This window comes from Oryctolagus cuniculus, chromosome 15 (genome assembly GCF_051225735.1).
Source record: "Oryctolagus cuniculus isolate XC-2025 breed Fujian yellow rabbit chromosome 15, ASM5122573v1, whole genome shotgun sequence".
Lineage (NCBI taxonomy): Eukaryota > Metazoa > Chordata > Mammalia > Lagomorpha > Leporidae > Oryctolagus > Oryctolagus cuniculus.
Window position 1 is genome coordinate 78,780,500 of NC_142881.1, and position 27,772 is coordinate 78,808,271.

Sequence of the window (27,772 nt, forward strand, 5' to 3'; positions counted from 1 at the left end):
CAGCTGGAAGCTCCGCCCCTGGTGGGCTCAGGGATGAGCAGATGGCCCAATGCCGTCCACTGAGACTCCATCCCGGCAGGAGGGTGGAGTCCCCACGAGGTGGGCCCTGCTGGAACAAACCACGGGGGCATGGGAGCCTAGAGGGAGCCTACAGCCCAGCAGAATCACACTTGCTGGAGCTGGAGGTAACCGATTTTTCTCTCTAACCAAGACTAGTGTCTTCGCAGCAGCAGCCAGAACAAACCCTCTGACTTCCCCTAAGGGGCACCTCTGCCCAACCACGGAGCCAGCACAGAGGCCAGCGGGTCTGGGAGTGGGACAGTCTGAAGACATTCTTCAGGCTTCTTTCTCCTGAGCTGTACTGTCCAGGAGCCAGGGAACTCCCTTTCTCGGCAAAGGTAAGTTCTGTCACTTGCAGCCCAGGGTCTCAATCCTCAGGCCATGTTTTCCCAGCCTGGATGTTTGCTTCTTCTGACCCATCCCATTTCCTACTTCCCAAAGGCAAGGGCACCCTGGGTCTCCCCATGTCCTAAGTACCCCACAGGCACACTATCAGGGTCCCCAAGCATCAAAACCCAGTAAGCAGTGTTAACTCAGCCAGAGTCCCCAAGCATAGAACTCGAGTAAACAGCATTAACTCAGCCAGGGTGCCCAAGCAGCAAAACCCAGTAAACAGTGTTAACTCAGCCAGATTTCATCCCCACACTTTCTCTTCGAATGCGTTCTGTCAATCTGTGCTCCACACGTGCCAGGAGCCATGAGAGCTGCCTGAGTCCCCTGAGTGTCCCATCCTGCCAGGAGGACAGAGCACATCCCAGCTGGAGGTGCCAACAGCTTCACAGACAACCAAACTCAGTACCAGAGAGCAGAGGAGAGTGCTGTGGCCATGATGATTGTGCTGCTGGGAGCCAAGCACAGCGCCCCTGCTCCCCACAAGGGGAAGCCCTGGACTGCAGCCCCAGCACCTGCTGTGGACACCGATACTCCAGCCCTTGGACAGCTCCTTTTCCCTGTTCAGCCGCAAGCTGGGGGTGGAAATCACGACCATTTCCAGGATAGTCTGGGGGATCTGGTTCCTGTGGGGACCACCTGCTTGAGTCAGGCAGGGAGCCAGCTTCCTGATGGCCCATGGGGAGGGCACCGCAGTGGCCAGAGGGGAAGGCTGGGAGCCCTCCTGGAGATGGCCAATGCGTGACTGAGACTAAAGCCCACAGCATCTGCACTCCAATCTGGCCACAGCCTCCACCCAGCCCTTATCACAGGCACAGCCATCGCCCAAACCTGCTCACTGGGAACACACAACACCTGAGGCCTGCCCCAGCACCAGGGCCCCCAGCACAGGGACTCCACCTGTCAATATTCCTGGGGGTCCTGGAGCAGCCATACAGCACCCCCCCAAGCCTGCTGAGGACCCTGCAGCTCTGTAGGTAAATGAATCTCCTCTCCTTCTTAATTTGTTAATTGACACATAATAATAACTACGCATTTACGGAGTACAGTGTGTTGTCTTAAGATGTATATACATTGTGTGATAATCAAATCAGAGGGTACTACAAGTCCATCACAACATTTAGTATTTCTCTGTGGCGAGAAAATTCCAAATCCTCTCTTCTGGTTGCTTTGTTTACTTACTTACTTACTTACTTATCTGAGAAGTAGAGTTACAGACAGAAAGAGAGAGACAGAGAGAGAGGTCTTCCATCCGCTGGTTCACTCCCCAAATGGCTGCAACAGCCAAAGCTGGGTCTATCAGAAGCCAGAAGCCAGGAGCTTCCTCTAGGTCTTCCATGCAGGTGCAGGGGCCTAAGCACTCGGGCCATCTTCTACTGCTTTCCCAGGCCATCGGAGAGAGAGCTGGATGGTTAGAGAAGCAGCCAGGACATGAACCATTGCCCATATGGGATGCTGGCGCCGTAGGCAGAGGCTTAGCCCACTACACCACAGTGCCAGCCCCCTTCTGGTTACTTTGAAACATTCAATAGGAGACTTAACCGCAGTCATCCTGCTGCACCGTAGACCATCATCAAACACTGACCCATCTGCCCCCATCTCCCAGGCCCCCCACTCATCTCTTCTACACCTGACTTCTATCAGATGGGCTTTCTGAGATCCCACACGTGTGAGACCATGCAGTGCTTGCTCCCTGCAATGCTGTCCACAACTGCCAAGATATGGAAACAACCCAAGTGTCCATCAAAAGATGAATGGATAGAGAAAGGGTGGCGGATACACACAGTGGAATATGACTCAGCCATAAACCAGGAATGAAAACATCACTGAGGCCACCCAGATGAACTGGACACGGTATGTAAGTGAAGTAAGCCAGGCACAGAAAGACAAAGACCCTTTTAGCCCATCAGTGGGACAGGATGACTCGAGGCACAAGGGAGAGGGGGAGAGACCCAGCAAGACACCCTCAGCCCTGCGGCCACCCTGGGTCCACCTCTCCTGAGCACAGCACAGCCCACACCTGCCCATCAGCACCTAGAGCTACCGGTGAGGAGACCAGCAGAGGGCTCCTGTGCCCAGCACACAGCGGCTCTCCCACTCTATGAGGGTTCCCCCTAGACACGAGCTGTCCAGTAACAGCTGCTGGCCACACATGGTGTCTAAATGTGCATAAAGTAATATATTTATCAAACACACCAAAATGAAACCAAATGATATGTTCAGTTCCTCAGCACAGCCGGCCGGTGGACAGCAAACACTGCTCCTGAGTACAGGAGAACAGCTGCCTTCAGGCCCCTACCCCCTGCCTTGTGCTTAAAGACTCCTCCAGGGGCCAGTGCTGTCGCGTAGCAAGTTAAGCTACCGCCGGCAGCACCAGCAGCCCACATGGGCACTGGTTCAAGTCCTGGCTGCTCCACTCCCAATCCAGCTCCCTGTTAATGCATCTGGGAAAGCAGAAGATGGCCCAAGTCCTTGGACCTGTGCTCTGGCTCCTGGCTTCAGATTGGCCCAGCTCTGGCCATGGCAGCCACTTGGGGAATGAACCAGTAGATGAAAGATTCTCTCTCTCTCTCTCTCTCTTTTGCTCTAACTCTGCTTTTCAAATAAATATTTTTTTAAAAAATCCTCCAGCTTCAGCTCTGGCCTTGGCCGTCTGACCTGCTCTGGAGTACAGGACAGCATTAAACTTGAGACAAACAGAGGTTTGAAGATGTGCTTGGGCATTGCCGTTTCTGCTTGTGGACCCTGAGAAACTGCGAGAACAGCCCCTGGGACAGGCCTGTGGCATGCGAGCCAAAACAGAGCTGTCTATCTGGTCTACAGATTCCTCAAGAATGACACATGTCTGTTGTTCTAAGCCACTAAGTTTAGGGAGGGTCGATGTCCCAGAAATGACCAACAGGTAGACCAAGGTCATTGGATGCATTCAATCTGGTCCACCTCATGGAACTGTAAGCAAAAGAACAAGGCCAGGGTCAGCACTGTGGCACAGTGGGTTAAAGCCACGGCCTGCAGCACTGGCATTCCATATGGGCACCGGTTTGAATCCTGGCTGCTCCACTTCTGATCCAGCTCCCTGATAATGCACCTGGGAAAACAGCAGAAGATGGCCCAAGTGCTACCCAGTGGGAGACCCAGAAGCTCCTGGCTCCTTGCTTCAGCCTGGTGCAGCCCTGGCCATTGTGGCCATTTGGGAGTGATCCAGCAGATAGAAAGTCACTCTCTCTCCCTCCCTCCCTGGAACTCTGCCTTTCAAATAAATAAATAAACCTTAAAAAAAAAAAAAAAAGAACAAGGCCTAAACCTTAGAGTCACCCGCCACAGCTTGCCTGTGGCACTGTGCACAAGGCTGAGTACAAGCCAGCCCCGGAGCAAGACACAGCCACCCACAGATGGCTTCTGCAGCCCTATGCCTCCCCCAGGACACTGTCCCCATGGCCTTGGCTGTGATCCAGATCTGAAAACAGCTGTCAGGACAGTGAGAGCTGCCCAGCAAAGGCAGGAAGGTGGAGCCCCAGACCCACCATCCAGCCAGGTCTGCTCCTCTTCCAAAGATTCCTAAATTCATGGTAAGTCTTTTGAGTGGCAGACACTGGCCAGGCCTGGCTGCACATTCACACAAGCACCTGCTCTACAAGGACTCCCCTGGGCCCATGAGTCTGGTGGCACCATCCATGTGGCCCCTGGATCCATGCCAGTGTCTGGGGATGGAGGAGTCCCCTTCAGTCCCTTCCTACCTGCCACCATCTCTGTCTACAGAGAGGGGTCCATTTCCTCCCGGAGTAGGAGGTGCAGTGCAAGGGCAGCCAGCCACTGTCCAGGGACCCACAAGGACATCCAAGGACATGGCACACAGAACAGGAGCCTTCAGGGCCCCTGCCCATCCTCGGCTGCTGCCTTTCCGGCTCCTCTTCCAGCATCCCCCAGGGGGACAGAGCCACCAGAGAGAGTTCCAGCTTCCCGTCAGCGGCTGCCTCCTCACTCCTGAAATTAGTGGCGCCAGCTGAAGGCAGCGTTCCCCAGGGATGGCTCCCCAGCTCTCTCTCGGCAGAAAAGGTCAACTCGCAGCTCTCTTCCCTGAAGCTTCGCGCAGCTGCACTTGGGGAGGACCAGGGAGAGAACAATGGTACGGAGCACTCCTCCCCGGTCCCCACAAATGGAGGCCCAGGGAAGCCCCCCTGATCATGTTCTCTTTGCAAAAGAACAAGCTTGCAACACCATGCTACTTCACCCCCTCCCCTAATAAAGCCAGTTCTGCTGCTGCTCCCCAAGAAGGGGGAGCCCCTCAAGAGGACGGACTAGGGTCGGAGGCAGCTCTAGAAGACCAGCTTCCACTGAATCCTACACCTGCTCCAAGATGCAGCTCCCATCCACTGTCCCAACGGTGCCAGCTAACTGGGACCACACCAAGCCTCACCCTGCCCTGGCGCGGGACACGGCGAGAGGAGATATAAACAGCAGAGAAGGGCACTGGCTGCCCACGGGGACACAGTGAGGCTCCCAGGAGAGGAACCCCGGCCAGAGAAAGGGGACAGCTCAGTGAAGACAGGCAAGTCCTCCCCACGAGGAACGTGAGGAGACAAGGCCTGTCCTCCCTCCACCAGCTTCCCTGTCCTCCTCGTGAGCTGTCCAAGGCCTTTCTCTCTCTCTCTCTCTCCTTCCCTCTCTCCCTCCCCCTCTCTCTGTAATTCTGTCTTTCAAATAAATAAATGTTTAAAAAAAAGAGAGAGAAAGAAGTCAGGCCTTCTGGGATGGGGACAGTCCCTGCAAGAATGGGCTGTTGCAGGTGAGCCTGGCACCTGCCCTGTGCCCCACTTCTGCAGTCAGCCAGCCCCCTTCTCCCTTCTTCACTACAGAACGTGCCGGGGGCTGTCGCCAGATGCCGGCACCATGCCATCAAGGTTCTCCAGCCACTGGGATCGCAAGCCACATATCAAACCTCTTTTCTCTGTATACACCATCCAGCACCAGGTATTTTGTTACAGCAGCACAAAACGGATGAAGAAAGCCTACAACAGAGGCCTCTCTATTTATTCCAATAATCTTACACCCCTCTCCACCGTCTCAGCTTCTAGCACCCTCCACTCCGCCCCTGGGACTTGAGCCCAGCCTCCTGCAGGGCCCCCCGAGCTGGTGTCTATCCCCCACGCATCCCCTCAGCACGTGCAACATGCCCCCAGACAGCCATATCCACTCATGATCCAAGGCTGTGTCAAAACAAATCATGGAAATGGAATTAAAACGCAAGTGTACTTGGAATACACATTTTCCTTATGCTTTCCAAAGAACCCACGTACAGCTCTTCTCTAAACGTTCAAGGAAGAACACAAGTTTATTTTAAAAGGGACCAAGAAATTAATCCCCTCAAAAGCACCAGCGAATCAAATTATAAATAAATCAAAAGCCTTTCAGAGACTTTGTAATACACACAAACTAAACTCCATACATCTCAGCTCACTGCATAAGGGACACTCAGGGCACAACAGCTCTTTCTACTTATGTTTGGGAGTGGCCATCCCCACCCAATCCTACTATGACAAACCGTGGGCCCTGGGAGATCCACACATACACACAAATACATACACACACAAACACACATACATGCACACATACACACACATACATACACACATACATACACATATATACACATACATACACACATACACACACACACACACACACACACACCTCGTCACCTGTGTTCCCTCAGTACAAAATTACAGAGCCCACTCCTCTACCAACACCCCGTTCAAATCATACTCCTCCTGGAAGACCAGCTCAGGTACTTAATTGCAACTCAGCCTCTCTCAAACTTAGGAATATTAAACATGAATAAATAATATTAGATAAGAATATACTTCCAAAGTTTCATGTCAAAGCAAAACTAAAAGGTTTATTTCAGTCCACAAAATTCTGAAACTGGGAGAGGCATTTAGCCTAGCAGTTGAGATGCTGGTTGAGATATTTCAGGCCTACGTAAGACTGCCTGGGTTCAATGCCCATCACTACCTCCTGACTCCAGCCTCCTGCTAAGCCAGGCCCTAAGAGAGAGCAGTGATGGCTCAAGTAATTGGGTTCCTGTCACCTGCATGGGAGACCTGCATGCATCATTTCAGGATCCCAACTTCAACTTGGCCCAGTTCTGTCCATTGCATACCTTTGGGGAGTGAACCAGTGGCTGGCAGTGTTCTCTCTCTCTGTCTCCTTTCTCCTCTCTCCTCTCTCTCCTCTCTCCTCTCTCTCCCTCCCTCAGCTTCTCAAATAGATAATTTTTTTAAAGATTTTATTTATTTATTTGACAGGTAGAGTTGGGAGGGGGAGACAAAGCGAGGTCTTTCAACCACTGGTTCACACCCTGAAATGGCTGCAATGGCCAGAGCTGAGCCAATTTGAAGCCAGGAGCCAGGATATTCTTCCAGGTCTCCCATGCAGGTGCAGGGGCCCAAGGACTTGGGCCATCTTCCACTGCTTTCCAGGCCACAGCAGGGAGCTGGATCGGAAGAAGAGCAGCCAGGACTTGAACAGGCGCCCATATGGGATACCAGTGGCCACAGGAAGAGGCTTAGGCTACTGCACCACAGTATTGGCCTTGACAAATAATTTTTTAAAGATTTAAAATCCACATATATAAGAGGTCTTTAGGAAGTTCATGGAAAATGAAGATTATGAAGAAACTGCTGATGAGTTTCAGAAAATTTTGCACCAAAATAAACTTACGATTTCATTCCATTTTCCCACCAACTTTTGAAAGTCCCCTCATAAGGCAAGCAGAAACTGGGCCTTCAGAATGTCTCTCTGTTCAGCCCCAAGGCTCTGAAGCAGGGACAGTAAAAGTCTGTGGAATCTGACTGAACCCAAGCCAGCTCCAGCCGGAGGCCAGCACTTCAGGCACCGTTCCGTGGTGACCTTCCAGGCGATGGGGGCCCAGGGACAACTGCTGCACAACTAACCTGATTACTGCAGCTACCCCTCCTCTATTTTGGGGAAAACAAAACCTCACTGGGTATTTTAAGTATCTTCTTTCTGAAAAGTAATTGGAACAAAAACACATTTCAAATTGCTTCCCCTACTCTTCTCCATCTCAAGCAAGTGAGTACTTAGAATATCCCACCATCCATAATGCACACGTCAGCTTTGCTCCTGCTGACTCCTTGTCCCTTCCCCAGCGAACCCACTGCCTCCCTCTGCCCGACCCCACAAGCCAGCATGGGGACCTGAAGGCCCACCTGCTGCAGCCCTCCACCCAGACCCCATTCTGGTACCTCCACTCCCCCCAGACCACAGCTTCTCAGCCAGGCATTCCCTTCCTCTCTCCCTCTCTCCCTTCCTTCCACCCTTCCTCAGACACATCCTGGGCGCCCTTCTGGGACATCCCTGTGCTGGGCACCAGAACAACAGAATTTTGGAGCTTCTCAGCCCAGCCTTTAAGAAGCACTCAGGTAAGACTGAGCCTGAAGCCTGTTTTAGGTCCTCCTGCAGAGGGTGCTGTCTGTGGCCCTGTGGTTTGGCATGTGCTCTTCTCCTGGGACCCGTGAGTGTAACAAGCTACCTAGGGACTGGGCTTTGTCACAGCAGTTAACATGCCACTCGGGATGCCCATATCCTCTATCAGAGTCCCTGGGTTCCAGTCTCAGCTCCACTCCTAATTCCAGCTTCCCGCTCATGTGCAGTGATGGCTCAAATAGTTGGGTCCCTGTCACCCTTATGGGAGACCTGGATTGAGTTCCCAGCTCTTGGCTCTGACCTGGCCCAGTTCTGACCATTGTAGGCATTTGAGGAGTGAAGCAGAAGTTGGGGGATCTCACTGTCTGTGCCTCTGTGTCCCTAAGCCTTTCAAATAAAAGAAATGAAACTTTAAATGTCTTTTTATTTTAAATTTTAACAAAAGCAAAATATCTCTTTAAGATTAGCCATCTCCTGATCTGTTGGCCTTGCTCTACCTAGATAATAAAACCCATGAACACTCCACGTTTTTTTCCATTCACATTCTTCTATTCACAACAGTCAAGGTACAGAATCAGGGCCCAGCGTGGTAGCACAGCAAGTTAAGCTGCCACCTGCAACACACGCATCCCATATGGGCGTCAGTGCGAGTCCTGGCTGCTCCACTTCCAATCCAGCTCTCTGCTGTGGCCTGGAAAAGCAGTGGAAGATGGCCCAAGTCCTTGGGCCTCTGCACCCATGTGGGAAACCCAGAAGAAGTTCCTGACTCCTGGCTTCGGATTGGCACAACTCCGGCCATTGCGGCCAACTGGGGAGTGAACCAGTGGATGGAAGACCTCTCTCTCTCTCTCTCTCTCTCTCTCTCTCTCTCTCTCTCTCTGCCTCTCCTTCTCTCTCTCTGTGTAACTCTCAAATAAATAAATCTTAAAAAATAATAAAATAAAATAAAGCAAATTCTGACATTTGCAACAACAGAGATGAACTTGGGGGACGCTAAGTGAAATAAGCCAGATACAGAAAGACAAATAATGTATGATCTGCACTCACATGCAGTTTGCAAAAAAAAAAAAAGAGAAAGAAAAAAATTGAAAGAAATGCATGTGTGCTTCCTGTACTAGGATTCACACATGCATTTCAAGACCTAAATCTACGACCTGACACCATCAAGTTACTAGAGAACATTGGAGAAACCCTTCAAGATATTGGCACAGGCAAAGAATTTCTGGAAAAGACCCGGGAGGCACAGGCAGTCAAAGCCAAAATCAACTATTGGGATTGCATCAAATTGAGAAGTTTCTGTACTGCAAAAGAAACAGTGAGGAGAGTGAAAAGACAACCGACAGAATGGGAAAAAATATTTGCAAACTATGCAACAGACAAAGGGTTAATAACCAGAATCTACAAAGAGATCAAGAAACTCCACAAAAACAAAACCAACAACCCACTTAAGAGATGGGCCAAGGACCTCAATAGACATTTTTCAAAAGAGGAAATCCAAATGGCCAACAGGCACATGAAAAAATGTTCAAGGTCATTAGCAATCAGGGAAATGCAAATCAAAACCACAATGAGGTTTCACCTCACCCCGGTTAGAATGGCTCACATGCAGAAATCTACCAACAACAGATGCTGGCGAGGATGTGGGGAAAAAGGGACACTAACCCACTGTTGGTGGGAATGCAAACTGGTCAAGCCACTATGGAAGTCAGTCTGGAGATTCCTCAGAAACCTGAAGATAACCCTACCGTTCGACCCAGCCATCCCACTCCTTGGAATTTACCCAAAGGAATTTAAATTGGGAAACAAAAAAGCGGTCTGCACCCTAATGTTTATTGCAGCTCAATTCACAATAGCTAAGACCTGGAACCAACCTAAATGCCCATCAACGATAGACTGGATAAAGAAATTATGGGATATGTACTCTTTAGAATACTATACCGCAGTAAGAAACAACGAAATCCAGTCATTTGCAACAAAATGGAGGAATCTGGAACACATCATGCTGAGTGAAATAAGCCAGTCCCAAAGGGACAAATACCATATGTTCTCCCTGATCGGTGACGACTGACTGAACACCAAGAGGGAAACCTGTTGGAGTGAGGTGGACACTATGGGAAATGGCGGCTTGATCAGCATAGCCCTGACTGTTAATGAACAACTAAATATATTATCCCTCTTAGTAGTTTTTTTTTATCTGTTCTACTTAATATGACTGGTTTAGATCTGTAATTGATGCACAGTTATTCTTAAGTGTTGAAAATTAACTGAAATGTGATCCCTGTTGAACATGGTGGTGGGAATGGGAGAGGGAAGAGATGTATAATTTGGGACATGCTCAGGCTGACTTGCCCCAAGTGGTGGAGTTGGAAGCATACCAGGGGATTCCAATTCAATCCCATCGAGGTGGCATGTACCAATGCCATCTCACTGTTCCAGGTGATCAGTTTCAGTTCACAGTTGGTCATGGTGAAGGGACTGGGAGTCAAAGGGAGCACATAGACAAGTCTAGTACCTGCTAACGCTAACTGATGGAGTAAATAAAGGGGAGAGTGATCCAACATGGGAAGTGAGAATCTCAGCAGACTCATAGAATTGCAGATGTCCTAAATAGCACTCTGGCCTCAGAATCAGCCCTAAAGGCACTCGGAGCTGGCTGAAAAGCTCATGAGAGTATTTCAGGCATGGAAAGCCAAGACACTCTGGCAAAAGATCTCTGCGAGTGAGATCCCAGTGGAAAGAACAGGCCATCAAAGAAGGAGGTACCTTTCTCTGAAGGGAGGAGAGAACCTCCACTTTGACTATGAGCTTGTCTAAACAAGATAAGAATCGGAGAACTCAGAGGGCTTCCATAGCCTTGGAAACTCATGACTGGAGCATAGGGAGATTACTGATGCCATAGACCGGAGTGTCAATTGGTAAAGTCAACAACAGGAGTCACTGTGCACTTACTCCTCATGTAGGATCTCTGTCCTTAATGTGCAGTACATTGAGATTTAATGCTATAACGAGTACTCAAACAATATATTTCACTTTGTGTTTCTATGGGGGTGCAAACTGTTGAAATCCTTACTTAATGCATACTAAACTGATCCTCTGTAAAAAAAAAAAAAAAAGAAAGAAAAAAAAAGAAATTATCAATTCCCAACTTGACTCTCACTGGGATTAAACATGACAATAGGTCTGCTCTGATTTCATCATCATTTTAAAAAATCATCTATTATTTTTCACTTTATGTTTCTGTGTGGGAGCAAACTGTTGAAATCCATACTTAATGTATACTAAGCTGATCTTCTGTATATTAAGATAATCGAAAATGAATCTTGATGTGAATGGAAGGGGAGAGGGAGTGGGAAAGGGGAGGGTTGTGGGTGGGAGGGACGGTATGGGGGGAAAGCCATTGTAATCCATAAGTCGTACTTTGGAAATTTATATGCATTAAATAAAAGTTAAAAAAAAATGCATGTGTGCATCAGTTTTGCTGCAAATACAAAATTGACAGGAATTATATACTACTATAGTTCTAATGATTTTGTGACTATTTGTTTTAAAGATTTATTTTATTTCTTTGAAAGGCAGAGTTACATACAGAGTGAGGAGACAGAGAGAAAGAGCTTCCACCTGCTGGTTCACTCCCCAAATGGCCACCATGGCAGGAGATGGGGTCAGGCTGAAGCCAGGAGCTTCTTCCTGGTCTCCCACTTAAGCGGCAGGAGTCCAAACATTTAGGGCATTTTCGACTGCTTTTCCAAGGCTCATTAGCAGGGAGCTGAATCAGAAGTGGAGCAGCCAGGACACAGACCAGTGACCCTATGGGATGCTTAACCTACTGCATCACAACACCAAGCCCATCTTTGTGATTATTTTAAAATTCACTTTCTATGAGTGAAATTGAGCACCTTTTCATTTGATCATTGTTTACAGCCCCCACCTATTTTCCTGCTCAGCTGTGGTCTTTTCATTTTTTGTTTGTTGAGCTCTTACTCAGTGAAGCATTAAGCCTTTGACTATGATATAAATTAAAAATATGTTACCTTAAAAATAATAAAGTAATGAGTTAAGTAATAGTGAATAGTGGTTATCAGGGGCTGGCAGCTGGGTGGGCTGGGAAGATGTTGATGGAAGGACATAAAACTTCAGTTAAATGGGAGGAATTATCTCAATAAGCCACAGTGCAAATGGTGACTACAGTTTTTATATAGCACAATGTATTGTGCATTTGAAAATGGCTCAGAGGAATAGATTTTAAGTGTTCTCAACACACACACACAATGATAAGTATGTCAAATTACACATATGTTACATGACTTGATTTAGCCATTCCTCAATGCACACCTGCTTCAAAACCTGTTGAGCACCACAAATATGTACAACTTTTTTATGTGTAAAAGAATCCACCCATTCCATGAAGACATGGGATGCAGATCTTAGGGAAGGGCACAGACGGGCAGCTCCAGGGTCCACCCCCTTCCCCACTGTTACACAGAAAAAGCACAGGTGTGGGCTGAAGACCCACCTCTCCCTTGCTGGGTGACCCTGAGCACCCACTCTTTTGAGCCTACTTCTGCATTTGCAAAACAGAGCTCCCGGCCTTCTCCTAGGAGTCCCGTGAACCTTGCGTTTAGGGCACACACGACAGCTGGTGCACGGCAAAGCAGCGTGGGGTGGCTGCCCGCTGCCTTGGGGCCTCTCATCAGCACAGGAAACGCCTCCGAGAGAGCTCCCAACTGAGCAAATCAGCTCACTTGTTCCAGAGGCTCATCAGGAAGGGAGGGTGCCACACAGACAATTGGGCAACACAATAGACGGCTAAAAGGGTAGGCTCTCCCTTCTGTGACTGTGAAGTGGCTGCAGGGCCAGGTCTGGCATCCAAAGCTCTCTGAGAAAGGGAACAAATGCCTCCCTCCACTAAGAGCCAGTCACAGCCAGGAGACTTCTGCTGGGACAGGCTTCAGCACTGGCCACAGAGCTACACAAGGGCAGGTCAGCAAAGAGGAAGGGGTCACGGCTGGCGTTTGCAGGGAGTGTCCACCCACGTGCAGGGATGGACAGAAAGGCTCTGCCTGAGCCCTACTCACGCTCCCCACCAAGGCCCTGGCTCCAGAGGGCATCCATTGGTTACAACATGCCCCACTTCTCACCAGGTTCCAATCCTTTCCTTAAACACACACACACACACACACACACACGGGAAAAACATTTTAAATAATCAGGCTGGAAGATGGAGATTAAAAACAATTTAAAATAAACGTCTACTCTGGCACTTTGGAAAAAACATACCACGCTGCATTAAGTGCTTTGAATTAAGTAAATTACACCAAGTAACTAATTTACATAATGATCAAGATTTGCATTTTACACATGTTATGATGAAAATGGGTTTATAAAATAATTCTTCACCAACTTCTGTTCCTATTTGGGTTCCAGTATTTGGATAAAATTCTGCAGTGTTTATTTGCTACTATCTTTCATGTTTCAAATCCCTGGCTCCTCCAGTATATATTTTTTTTCAATCTGGCAGGTCCCTTATTCCCACTGCAATAAATAGTTCCTTTGATTTGCAATTCCCTTCCGTCAAATATGTGAGATCATATTTTTAAAGGATCCATAATATGCTAATTATTTGTAGAATTTTCACAAATACAGTTTGACGTTCCTGTCCCCTTCCATGTACGAAGTATCGGATATCGATTTTAGCAATTCTCCTCCCTTCAAGATTGGTAGGGATGAAATTCAAAACCCTGCCACGTTGGATGCCGTCTGTTCTGGATGAGGAACCAGCCTGGCGTTTCACGGCAAACATCTCTACTGCACCCACAGGTTCCTGGGGACTCGGAGCGAGGTCCCCGCTGAGTGTGCCCACGGTGGGGCTGTGCACCTGGGACTCAGGGACGCTGCCCTCTGGCCTCTGAGGCCCCCCAAACCTTCAGGCCCTCAGCGTCCCGCAGGCTGGGAGTCAGACCTCTCCATCCCCCGAGCTGCTGGACGCTCAGATGCTTCACCTCTTCTCCAGCATCTGTGGGGAACGCGAAGCACCCATGGTGCAGAAGAGAAAGCTGAAGGCCAGAGAGAAAGTGAGTGCCTCCACCAACAGCAGCAGAGGAGCCACCACAGCTTGGAGGGAGCTCCGGATGCTTCCCTGGACTTCTGATGTAGGCAAGAGCCTGGAGCAAATCAAGGCGAGTCACCACCAAGTGTTTGCTCAAAACAGCCGTGTTTGGATTCCCAAGGGCCTCCAACGTCTGTGCTTTTGTTGGCACAGCCGGACGACCTCACTGTGTGGCAGGGCAGAATCAATGCTGGAAAAACAGTCACCACGTGCTATGGTCTAAATGTCTGCTTCCCTTCAAACTTGGGATGCTGGAACCCTAATCCTGATTGTATTAGGGGCGGCCTTTGGGAGGGAATTAGCCCTTGGGGTGCTGTCTTCTTCATAGGAATCATGCCATTACAGAAGACGAAAGCTCAGGCTCCGGATCTTTCTCTGCCCACCACCAAAGACACCGTGAGAAGCCAGCCATCTGCAAACCAGGAAGAGGGACCTTGGCAGAGTCTCCATCTGGCACCTCGCACCCTGGACATCCCAGGCTCCAGAATTGGAGTCGCCCAGGTGTCAAGTATTCTGTTAAAGCTGCCCAAGCTGACCGGGACATAGCACAGGCTTGTTCAGGTCTGACCTCAGGCCGGGCTCTGTGCTACATAGTTTGCATATGTTCTCTCATTTAATTCCCACAGTGCCCTCAATGTCTCTGCCAAGGTTATGCAGCCAGTGAGAGGCAGGACTGGTGCTCAAACCCAGCCGCCACTCCAGGGCTAGAGCTTTGTGGCCACATCCTGCAGCAAACAAAAGGCACCTAGGACTGGATGGGAAGGACATGTCCGGAAGCCAAGTGGGAGTACCTGGCAGCCACACTTCACCTGAGCCCGTGCACTCCTGAGGGATGACTGGTTACACCCATGCTACAGACAAGCTACTGGCTCAGAACAGATTTAGAATACAATCCAGACCTGTCTGCTATAAGAGGCTCTGCTCTCTGCTGTGCTGGGACTTGGGAACCAGAGCAGCCACCACAGGCACACAGAGATCCAGACGCAGACTGCACGGCACCCTGGGCAAGGGCTCTAGTCTGTTTTTGAAGAATGGTGAGTGGATGCAAAGGTGACATATGGCATCTCCACCTGTTAATTTGCAACCAGGATTAATAACTGACATTACACCGTGCAATGCGACTGCCCAGGGGTTCTCAGCTGCCCACCCTCTTGAGCCCCAGGAACAGCAGCAGCCCAGGTGTGTGCTGGGAGCTCTGGCCACTCCCCACACCTGCCAGCTCCCAGAGACAGGGCTACAGCACTGGCCCCATTCACCTCCCTCTCTCAGGTCTGTCCCAGCCCATGTCCGGTCCCCAACCATGCCACTCCCCATAGTGGATGCTGCATTGGACAGATCAGACACTTGTTCTACCAGTGTACCATGCTCAGGAAGGGCCGGCTTTCCGAGGTGGTGCTGAGAGAAGACGGTCTCAGGGGATGGGAAGCTGGAGCCAACAGCATGAAGAGACATTTGCTGCATGGAAAGAGAGAGAGGAGCACCCAAGATCAAGAGAACCTCAGGGTCAAAGGTCTCACAGAGCCCAGCAGAGGGACCTGCAGGAGGTGCTGCATGGGGAAGAGGTGCAAGGCCTGCTGTGTCCCCCTGGAGGATGGCCACACAGCATTTCTGGATATGCGGGGTGCTGCAGTGGCCTCCAGTCACTTGAGAATAGGACCTGCCCACCTGCTGTGAGTCAGGGTTCTGAGGCCAAGGAAGGAGGGAGGGCAGCAGGGTCCGTGCATCTGAGTCAGTCCTGGAGCCTGCTCTGAGGCTCAGTTCCCCTTGTGGCTGAGCTGTGTGGCCTCAGGTGGGAGAGAGCGTGGTCCCTGCGCCTGACACATGCAGATGGCCTCATCCACTCCCCTGGGCAGGGCCCTTAAACCATCCGAGCCTCAGTGGCTACCTCCATAAAATGGGCAAAGTGATGGGAGCAACAAATGGGATAGGGTATAGAAAATACCTAGGGGGCCAGCACTGTGACGTAGCAGGTAAAGCCACCACCTGCAGTGCTGGCATCCCATATGGGCACGGGTTTGAGTCCTGGCTGCTCCACTTCCAATCCAGCTTCTCTGCTATGGCCTGGGAAAGCAGTAGAAGATGGTGCAAGCCCTTGGGCCCCTGCACTCGCATGGGAGACCTGGAGGAAGCTCCTGGCTCCTGGCTTCAGATCGGCACAGCTCTGGCCATTGCAGCCAGTTGGGGAGTGAACCAGAGGATGGAAGACCTCTCTCTCTCTCTCTCTGCTTCTCCTTCCCTCCCTGTGTAACTCTTTCAAATAAATAAATAAATCTTTAAAAAAAAAGAAATAAAATATCTAGGACAGGGCCCAGGGCACAGAGGCCTGTGACAACAAGGCTCTCTCTCCAGCGATGCCACTGACGCCTCCACACCTCACCCTCCTGCGTCTCACCAGCCTGGGTGTAGGAGGTTCTGTCTTCACAGCTTTCCACTGACCCCACGACAAGTGTTCTCTAACTTATGCATGTAATTTGCATAATTACACTCTGATATTTACTCAGGTTTAATTTGTTTCCTTTGGAACCTGTCTTTGAAGAGGCAGTGCCAGCCTGAGCCGGGGCCCCTCACTGGGGGCTTCTCGAATGCCGCCTCTGCAGGAGGTTCCTATTCTGCCCAAGCTCAAGGGCGCATCGGAGGCTCCAGCCGGCCCAGGCCATACACTGCCTGGTCAGGTGGCGTCACCACCCCCGCAGGCCTCGCTCTGGAGGGGGAGAGGCAGGAAAACACCAGGACCCAGAAGAAATCTCTACCCTGGAGGAAGTGTGGACAGCGCCAGGTGGGAGCAGGGAGGCGGTCCCTCAGGGGGCAACAGGCCTGAGGACGGCACTGCCTGGGATTCCTTGTTGCTGCAGAATGGGGGTCCCAGGGGTGTTGTGTGAATGAGACAGGAGTCAGAGACAGGGTGGACCATGGAGGGACTGGAGGAGGCTGGGGCAGAGCGGACACTCGCTCCCTGGAGTAGAGCGAAGGGTTTGATTCGAAAAGTGCATCTGGGCAGACGCCGCGGCTCAATAGGCTAATCCTCCGCCTGTGGCGCTGGCACACCAGGTTCTAGTCCCGGTCGGGGCGCCGGATTCTGTCCCGGTTGCCCCTCTTCCAGTCCAGTTCTCTGCTATGGCCCGGGAGTGCAGTGGAGGATGGCCCAAGTGCTTGGGCCCTGCACCCCATGGGAGACCAGGAGAAGCACCTGGCTCCTGCCATCGGATCAGCATGAGGCACCGGCCACAGCGCACCGGCCGCAGCACGCCGGCCGCAGCAGCCATTGGAAGGTGAACCAACGGCAAAAAGGAAGACCTTTCTCTCTGTCTCTCTCTCTCTCTCTCTCTCACTGTCCACTCAGCCTGTCAAAAATAAAAAAGTGCATCTGGCAGTTCCGTAGGGGGCAAGACCCAGAGGCTATGGGGAACCAGAGCCGTGGCCAAGGTAGGACCCAAAGGAGCCAGGGTGTGGACAGACAGGAGCCCTCAGGGGGACAAGAGGCACCTCTGGCTGCAGAGCAGAAAGTGAGGAAGCAGCAAGCAATGGAGGGCTGAGTTACACTTGCCAGGCCCAGTGGACAAGAACTAAGGCCAAGGCAAGGAGAGTGGGGTGGAGGACTCAGCCTGGGAGGACCCCAAGGTGGGTGCAAAGCCAGCGCCTCTGCTTCGCCCTGCCCGTGCACAGGCACACACTCACACAGGCTCACACACTCACATGCACTCACACTCACACATTCACAGTGTGCTGAAGCCGGCTTGGGCTACCTCTGAGAGCCTACTGTTCAATTTTCAGGAGTTTCATGAGCCAGTTATTAAACACGGATGCTGTGAATTAAATTATGTAAACCTGCAATTCAATAAATTACATTACAAACAAAGCTGATAAAGACACCAGGCTAATCACTTCCTACGTATTTGGCCACATTCTGCTGTTATCCACACCCTGGAGGAAATGAACGTCTATCGTGTGGGACTTAGGACATAAGAACTTCTCCTCTCTCCTTGACCCCACGTCCAGTGACATCATATCACGAAAAGGCAGCCACAGCAGGAGGGTTTACATCCTAAAAATCAGCACGCTCTACAGAATAGGGCTGTCTGCTTTCCTCAGAGAGTGGGCTGTGAAACAGTAGCACGTCACTGCTCACAAAACACACACACACGCACACACGTGGTCACCCATCTGGGGGCACTGGTCCCAGGACTCCCTGCTGGGTATCAGAGTCCACGGCTGGCCCAAGGTCCTTATAAAAGATGACTGAGCTTTGCACAGAGCCTTCACATGTCCTCCCATGGACTTTAAATCATCTCCAGATTATGCATAAAACCTCATCCCACGTCAACACTATGCAGATGGCCCTTGCACTGTATTGTCCAGGCAATAATGATAAAGAAGCAAGTCTGTAAACGTTTAGTACAGATGCAACTGTTCTCCCTAACATTTCTGGACCCCTGTTGCTTGAATCTGCAGACCCAGAACCTATGGACACAGGTGGGCTGACTGAACTGGTCCATGTGTGTGCACACACTCATGCACACCCATGCTAACACACACACTGGCAATCAGCACATATGCACACACTCATGCACACCCATGCCAAAATGCACTCACACACACTGGCACCCAGCTCACACATATATATCCATGCTAACACACTCATGCACACACATGCTAACATACTCACAGACACTCCACCCAGCTCACACACATACACATACATCCATGCTAACACACTCACACACGGGCACCCAGCTCACACATATGCACACACATACATACATGCTAACACACTCATGCACATACATGCTACCACACACACTGGCAATCAGCACACATGCACACGCATTCATGCCCAACCATGCTAACACACTCACACACTGGCACCCAGCTCATACATATGCACACACTTACACACCCATGCTAACACACTTACAGACAGTGGCACCCAGCTCCCATATGCACACACACTCATGCCCACCCATGCTAACACACTCACATGCATACACATGCATGTGCACACTCTCACACTTACACTTGCACTAACATCTTATCTCACCCAGCACAGCCCAGATATCAGAAACCTCACCCACGCCCAGGGAAGGGAATCGAAGCTGCTCTGAGGCTGAAGGAATGAAGGCTCCATCCAGAGCCCCCTGCCCTCCCCTGCACACTGGACCAGGGAAGCTGGTTCTCTGCAGCTGCCTCCCCACAATGCCTTGGGAGCAGAGCTTCCAAGCCTCACTCTGGTCATTGGCCAGCAAGACGCTAGAGGCAGAGATCAGTCATTGGAGGCAGGGAACAAGGCAAGGAGAGGGTGGCCGAGGACCTCTGAGGCTCCGTGTTGCCCTGCTTTTGAAATGCACTAAATCCCCAAATTAAACCCACATCTGTGTTAATTAATAGCCAGGACCTGCGGGCCCATCCATCACAAGCTAGTTACCTCCTGCCAGGACCTCTGGGGCCAGATTACAAATGGGACGCAGGCTGGAGGCCGGGGGAGGCAAGATGTTATCCTGGAGTAGAATCTGAACTTTTCCTTCCAAATACCAGCCTCAGGCTGATCCATCACATGTCCGAACCCACTCGGGGCTGCCACAAGCGAGGGCCGAACCACGGCTCAAGGCCATCCATCACCAGCCACCAGAGGCCCTGGAAATGCCAGGGCTGCACTCAGGCACCGAAGAGGATGCAGGCAATTGGACTAATCACATGACTAATGCCCATGGGCTGGACTGCAGAGACCAGAAGACAACTCTGACTCCGACTCCGACTCCGACTCCGACTCCGACTCCGACTCCTCCTCCAGTAATAGGGGCTGACTCAGGGGGTCGAACACAGTAGAACATGGAGCACCAGAGACCACAGCCCGCACTCCTGACTTCTGGGCTGGCCCCATATTCCAAGGGTTCCACACAAGCAGCAGCAGGTGTCTCTAGAGAGAGTCTTTTTTTTTTTTTTTTTTTGGACAGGCAGAGTGGACAGTGAAAGAGAGACAGAGAGAAAGGTCTTCCTTTTCTGTTGGTTCATCCCCCAATGGCCACTACGGCCAGTGCGCTGCAGCCAGCGCACCGCGCTGATCCGAACCGTGCCTCTCTTAGTCTCCCATGTGGATGCAGGGCCCAAGGACCTGGGCCATCCTCCACTGCATTCCCGGGCCACAGCAGAGAGCTGGACTGGATGAGGAGCAACCAGGACACAATCCAGCGCCCCGACCAGGACCAGAACCTGGGGTGCCGGTGCCGCAGGTGGAGCATTAGCCTAGTGAGCCACGGCGCCGGCCTAGAGAGTCTTATCCACACTGTCTACCCCCGCTCCAAGCACAGAGCCTGCGTGGAGTATCGGTTCCATCAGTCACATGAGGAGGGTCTGGATTAACTCATCAAAGGCCAGGGTAGACGCTCAGGTCCAACAAGGGGCTGCTGGGTTGATGCAGGGGCCCATACTGGGGCTGGGCTGTCCACGTTGAGGAAGAGGAAAAGCCAAAGCTGCCGCCGTGGGCTGCCTAAGTGCACGTGCCTCTGCCCACTGCAGCCTCCCCAACAGCAGCGACCATGGGGGACCCCCTGACAGTGTGACAAGCTCTATGCATGCTCCATCTCATTTGCTCACTCCAGCCACCCCAGGAGAGAAGTGAGATTATTAACCCCATTCTACAGATGGCAAAACTGAGACTCGGAGAGGTAACAGTCAATACCGCAGTGCAAGTCCCAGCTGGTCCGGCCCCAAAGCCCCTGCTCTCAGCCTAGCAGCAGAAGCCCCCAATGTCAGCCACCACCACCTTCCAGGAAAACAATAAATCCAAAACAAGCCAGCAATCTGACAAGTACCCTCTTCAAAGACCTGCACCATGGGCTGGGAGCCTGGCCGTAGGCTGGCTGCAGAGCAGTGGCCCTGGGGTGGCACTGACCCATCCTGCAGCCCACAGCTGGGTGGTGGCATCCTCTGGCTCAGCCAGGTAGGTGGGTGGCCAATCTGTTCTTCTTCCAGGCAGTGGCCGTGCAACCTCCACCCGGGGGCACCAAATGGGCTCTTTCATGGCCCACAGTTGCCTTTTCCACCAACTTCCCCAGAGCAACTGGAGATGCAGATTCAGGTTCTGAGTCAGAGTTTTCGTGACGATTATAGTGATTTCCAGTTTAGAAGGAAATGAGCCCCCCAGAAAGCATTTAGAATTAATCCTCCCATTCCGGAGAAGCAATAAAACTCGGTTAGCAATGAAATATGAGCAGTACATCAGGAGCCCTGTCACCAGGAGGAGTGAGAGAGCTGATTGCCCGTGGGCTGGCACAGGTTCCCAGGATGGCTGGAGGTGTCAAACACACTGCCGGAAGCTGCCCTTGTCTCCACCACGCCCCTGTCCTTGCTGCTGGCTGCATGTGTCAGCCCCCAGCGAGGAGACGGGTTAGCAGTGCTCAGGAGGGAGGGCGGCTTGGCGGGGAGGGGCTCGCCTGTGTGCAGCCCCCTGGGAAGGCCTGAAGATCAGTGCAGCAGAATGTGGGCGGAGGGAAGATGGGAAGGCAGGCACCCCCAAGTCTGGTGATGGGGAGGACCACGCCACCTCCCACACCTGAGGCCAGGTGCAGTCCGTACACTGACCTCGGGCTCCCCCTGGGCGGCAGGAGGTCAAGAGCAAATGCCAAGCACGGGGTGGCCGGCCAACTTGAGGTGGAGCAGTTCCCCTTTACCACAAGGCAGAACTGGGAATTCAACAGTTGGGACCCGCATGGGACTCCACAAAGGAGAGAGAGCATGAGAGAGAAGGAGAGAGAGCGTGCCCATGCTCTTAGGGGAATGCTGTGATTGCTGCACCCCTGCATCCCCACATGCTGGTGCACACAGTAGGCACTCACCAGATGCTAGGGCAGCAGGTTGGAGGGAGTCGGGAGCCCAAGTTTACAGCTAGACTGCTCCAAGTGTGAACCCAGCTCAGCCCGGCCCCTCCTCCTAGCCATGTGACCTTACACAAGTCACTTCAAACCTCCCCAAGCACCCACTCTCTCGTCTATAAGAGGAGAACTGTAATGCCTCCTTTGAGGGCTGCCACTCCAAGGTTAAATGAGATGGCAGGTACAAGATGCTTGCAATCAGCCTGATGTTATTATTATTAATAACAATAACAACAAATGTGAAATACCTATGTGAAAGCAGAAGCTGGAACAAGAACATGTGAGCAGGGAAAGAGGGATGAAGCACACACACGCTGGGCCTCCACCACACACCAGGGGACTCTGCTGACCCAAGAGTACCGTGCAGCTGGGCTGGGGTTGGGGAGACAGACATGGGCACCACTGTGTCAAGCACTCCATTAAAGACACAAGCAGGGGCCAGTGCTGTAGCGTAGCAGGTAAAGCCGCCACCTGCAATGCCGGCATCCCATGTAGGTGCTGGTTCAATTCCCGGTTTCTCCACTTCCAATCCAGCCCTCTGTTATGGCTTGGGAAAGCAGTAGAAGACGGCCCAAGTCCTTGGGCCCCTGCACCCACATGGGAGACCCAGAGGAAGCTCCTGGCTCCTGGCTTCAGATCGGCGCAGCTCCTGCTATTGCAGCCAACTGGGTAGTGAACCAGTGTATGAAAAACATTCTCTCTCTCTCTCTCTCTCTCCTTCTTTCTGTGTGTAACTCTGACTTTCAAATAAATAAAGAAATCTTTTAAAAAACACACACACATGCAAACGCCATGAGAGCACAGGGAAAGACTCCTGTTTGCAGGAGATGTCAAAGACAGGAAGAAGCCCGTTGCCCGCCTGCCACATCTCTCTTCTTCTGGAATGACTTGCTCTTGTTTGGGGGACTGTCTCCTCATCCTACTCCAACACACACATGCAATTCTGATGGCAGTGTCCAGCCAGAGCAGCCCATCCCCCTCCAGGCACTAGCTGTAGCTCATTGGTCCAGGAGAAGTCATATGATCCAGGCCAGGCCAATCCGAGTCCTTCCCTGATATTCTTTTTTCAAACTACAGCTAAGAGAAGGGGTAGCCTTCTAGTGACAAAGCTTGCAGTACAAAGCTCAAGAGGTGGGAGCTGCCTTCTGTCTTACAGTTTGGAGGGAGCTGGGCTGCAGGAATTAGGCAAATGCAGGTGGAGAAACCAAGGAAAGAAAGCCTTGACCACGTTTGAGTCCCAGGGGCCCAGGCAGCCTCTTACCCTTTGACTGAGGAAGCTCACGCTGGGTCGTTGGCACAGATAGCCCAGAGACACCTCAGCAGGAGCAAAGTCACAGAAGAAAAGATGTAACCTGATGAGAGGTGCTGTGTGGCAGCAGAGGGGGAGGAGGACGCCAGAAGAGACTTCTAGAACAAGTCACATCAAGAAGATCTGAAGTCTCATCGAGGATGACAGGTTCGTGCTAGGAACCCCTCAACTTAGGAAAGGATAAGACTATGGCTGGGCCAGCAGAAGCATATTGGAGCAGGCACCAGGGAGACACAGAAGGTCTTACAATGGGCCAGACAAGAGAGGAGGGAAAGCAGACCCCAGGGGCTACAGCAGTAACAATAGCAGGGGAGGAAGGCAGAGAGGCGCTCAGGGGGCAGAGTGGACAAGCTCACAGACCGGACAGAGAGTGACCTGTGATCATCTACACTGGCTCCCCAGGGGCAGGCAGATGGCAGTAATGAATCCACAAACCAGAGGACGAGGCGCGAGTGTAGGGAGGAAGCAAGGCCTTCCATCAGGGGCCTGTTGACTGTGAGCTGTTGGTCCACATTCTAATCACAGGTTTGAAAACTCCAGTCTGCAAAGATCAGGGCTAAAGACGCAGATGGCAGACTTCTCAGCATGGGAGGGACTGAAGTCACCAAGCTGACACGGGGCCAGGAAGAGACCAAGTGAGACAGATGATGGCTGAGGACAGGGGGTCATACCCAGATGCCAAGCTCCCCCAAACCAGTGAAGTGGACAATGGCCAGAAATCAGTGTGGCTGAGATGGCCGGGTACCACGGAGGGCTGGAGGCTGACTCCACAGGCACCGATGAAGCCCTCGGAGAACGCAGCGAGGTGACAAAGGGGGAGCAAAGACAAGGGGTTCCAATAGCCAGGCCTGTCCAGGGAAGCAGAAGCAGAGGGGATTTCTTCCCAGCAGCTGGCTCACACACCCGTGGGGACAGGCAAGGCATGCAGGGGACTGGGAATTCTTGGGCAGGAGCTCGGGCTGCAACACTCAGGCAGAGTTTCTTCGTGCTCGGGGATACTTCCTGTTTCCTTTTATGGTCCTTTTATGGTCTTGTAATTGGGTGAGGCTCAGCCAGACAGCTGAGGATGACTTCCCATACGTAAGGTCAATGGAGTGCACCTGCTCACCACGTCTCCAAAATCCATTCCTGCCAGTTACCTAGGTTACTGCTTAACCAAACATCTGCATTCTGAGCCTAACCATCTTGACCCCCCAGAAATGGAGAACGTCATGATGAGATAGAGCAGTAAACAGAGAGGGCATCTGCCAGGCTCTGGCACTGGAAAAGGAGGGCGCTTGGAGACTCAAGATGGGGGAGGGACGAGGAAGAGGAAGAAATCAGAGTGAACGGAAGCAGAGAGAACAACAAGAAACAGTGAAACTGGACTGAGCACCAAGGCCTCTGAATGATGCAGAAAGATAAGAACTAAGGGTGACAGGGAGAGGGGTTCACATACTGTCCATTGCATGGGGGCCACAAGTGCCCGTATGGCTACCAGCCAATCCAGATGGATGCTGGCCACTGAGTGGGACCAGAGCAAACCTGCCCCAGTCCTCACCAGGACACTGCAAGGAGGTGTAGTCACCCCAACTTTGAGTCCAGAGAAATGGGTATCCTACACACGTCCCACTACCAGGAAGCTGGGCTACATGCTTTCACACAGCAAGGAGGAGAGACTGGGGCAGATTCTGGGTACTGCATCTCACTGCTTCAATGGGAAACCTGGAAACTCACAGGCCGTGGCCATGAGACTCTGGTCCTCCAGTCCTGGATGTCACTGGCACCTGCTGAGCTGGAATAAAATGCAGTCTTCTTGGATTCTATGGGCTCAGAAGCTTCTGAACTTACCAGCAAGGGTAGGACACCCAGCCTGGGAACCTGTCTGACAGCCCAGACACACAGTAGGTCCTTCAAGGCACCAGCCGCCACCAGGAAATTCCCCAGACCTGCCATGCTCTGCCTTCTACCACAGGCAGTTCCGAGTTGAGGGCAATTCCTAGTGACTTGAGTTCTTAGGCCACCTTTGCAGTCCCCATAGGATAAAGTGGACAAAACCTCCAGGGAGCAAGAGCGAGGTTGCTCTGGGGATAACCTGGAATTCGCTAGACTTACAAATGCACATTGACCACGAGCAATCAATGAAGGCATTCCCTCCCCCGCCCCCGCCTCCTCTCCTTAACTATCAGTCATTAGTAGTAGCATTACCACTACTGCCCACTGTTCCCGACTGAAAGGAGAACTGGCTGAGGTCCAACTGCAGCTGCTCCCACAGGCTGCCTGGGTCTCCCCAAGGAGGATGCTGGGGCCCAGTGCCCAGAATAGCAGCATAGCACAAATAGTAACTGCTATTCCACATGGTGGCTGATGTCTTTCTAGTCCTCCCTTGGCCAGACTCATCCCCCACAAGCCTCAATGGCTCCCAGGCCCTAAGAAGAATTACAATTCTTTGGCCTGAATGCCCTGACAGGAAAGAGGTGCCTGGCCTTGGAATCTGAGAGCCCTGGGCTCCAGCCTTGACTTCACTGCCCGTTAGCTAAGGTGCCTCTGACCTTGCTCTGTGCCTCAGTTTCCTACCAGTAATGCCACGGATTTAAGCACAAAGGGGGACCAGCACTGTGGCACAGTGAGCTAAGCCATTGCTTGCAATGCTGGCATCGCATATCAGAGTGCAAGCTCAAGTTCCGGCTGCTCTGCTTCTGATCCAGCTCCCTGCTAAGGCACACCCTGGAAGGCAGCAGAAGATGGCCCAAATACTTGCTCCCCTGCCATCCATATGGGAGACCCAGATGGAGTTCCTGGCTCCTGGCTTCAGCCTGGTCCAGCCCCGGTTGTGACAGGCATTCGGGGAGTGACCCAAACGAGAGGATGGTGGAGCAAGTTGGGAGACGCAGAACACAGAGCTGAGGAGTCCGTGTGACAAATGGGAAGCAAACCAATGAGCAGATCTCCCTGGTCCGGCCGTGCACCCAGCAGGCATGGAGGCTGGGTGATCTCACACTGTCCAATATGGCAGCCATGAGCCACAAGGGACCACTGGTTCTTTAACGGGGCTAATCCAATTGTTAGGCATGAGGATGAGACAGACATGGAATTTCAAACACAGTACAAAACAAAGAAGGCAAGATGTTTCATTAAATGAAATATGCTTTATATTAGTTACACGTTGAAATGAAAATAATGGGCTCAATGAAATACATTAAATTAATTTCACCAGTTCCTTTTTACTCTCAAAATGTTAAATCACATATGAGGTTCACATTATAGGTCTATTAGACAAAGCCAGGCCAGAGTCAGGTCTGCTCACAAGACGCTGTCTCTCTCTGCCTGGTGGGGACAGCAGCTAAGTCAGCCAGTGTCCACCCCCAGGCTCCACCTCTTCCTGAAAACTTGACATTGGGCAATTTACACAGCCTCTGTCTGCCTCTGACTCTCAGCCATAAAATGCAGATGGGAAAAGTACCAAGCTTGCTGGATTCTTATGAGAATTACATGAATTCATGAGTGAACAAATGGTAATAGTATCAAGCCCATTGGATTCTTATGCAGTTAAATGAATGAATGAGATAACAGTGTCCAGCTCATAGGATTCCTCGGGAACTCAATGAATTCATGCCATGTGGGTACATCACTATCTGGTATGCAGTAAATGCTGAATTGGCTCTATTACCACCACCACCACAACCATCACCATCATCATCATCGCAATTATCACGATCACCATCATCACTTGTATCATCCCTTATCACCATCACCATCATCATCAACAGTCTCTTCACCACCACTATCCTCATCATAACCACTAACATCGGCGTCATCCCCAGTATCACCATCATCATCCTCACCATCACCATGTGAGTCGAAGCACACTCCGTATCTCCAGGATACCAATCCCTAACCTGGAGTACTGGGCCAGGCAGGGTCTGATTTCTATGCAGGGTGGCCATCTACGGTGCATGCTATACTAGTCTTGCCAGAGCCATGGCTGAGTCCCAAGGTGCCCTCCAAGTGCCCACTGCGTGCTCTCCTTCCCTCTGCTTCTCCAAAGCAAATATTCCATCCCAACCACATGGCATTCCCAGCATAGCCCAGACCACTGCTGCTCCTCCTGCCCGCCCTGACACACCTCTAGCAGACCAACGCTGGCACCATCACCCTTGAGTACATATTCAGAAGCAGCGACGGTGAGACTTCACACAAGCTCGGCAACCAGGGGACATTTCAGTGTGTGCCTCCAGGCATTCCGAAGGGAGGGGAAGAAAGAGCCTGCTCAACACAGGCCCGGGAGACTGAGTGGCCAGTGGCCAGTAGCTAACACCCTGCTGGTGGTCACCATTTCGAGGGCCAGGTGCCCACCTGGAAGTGCTAGGCAGACAGAAGTTCAGCAACAGCAGGAAGAAGGCAGTCACCAACACGCACCCAAGACCTACTATGTGCCAGGAACCATGCACTCCCGCAGTGGGCCCGCACAACAATCCTTCCACGTAGGAAAAGTACCTACATTTTTATAGATCAGCAGTCTGACATCAGAGAGGTAAAGTGACTCACCCAGGGTCACACAGGGAACAGGGGGGTGGCAGGGCATGGAGTCCAGCTTGGAAGCTGTTCTCTTAGAAT

At 51.7% G+C, this 27,772-nt stretch overlaps 1 protein-coding gene across 2 annotated transcripts in view; it reads right to left on the reverse strand.

Moving 5' to 3' along the window:
• Nucleotides 1–27,772, reverse strand: part of GRID1 (glutamate ionotropic receptor delta type subunit 1) — a 760,175-nt gene that overhangs the window by 560,490 nt on the left and 171,913 nt on the right. The gene's annotated exons all lie outside the window — the stretch shown is intronic.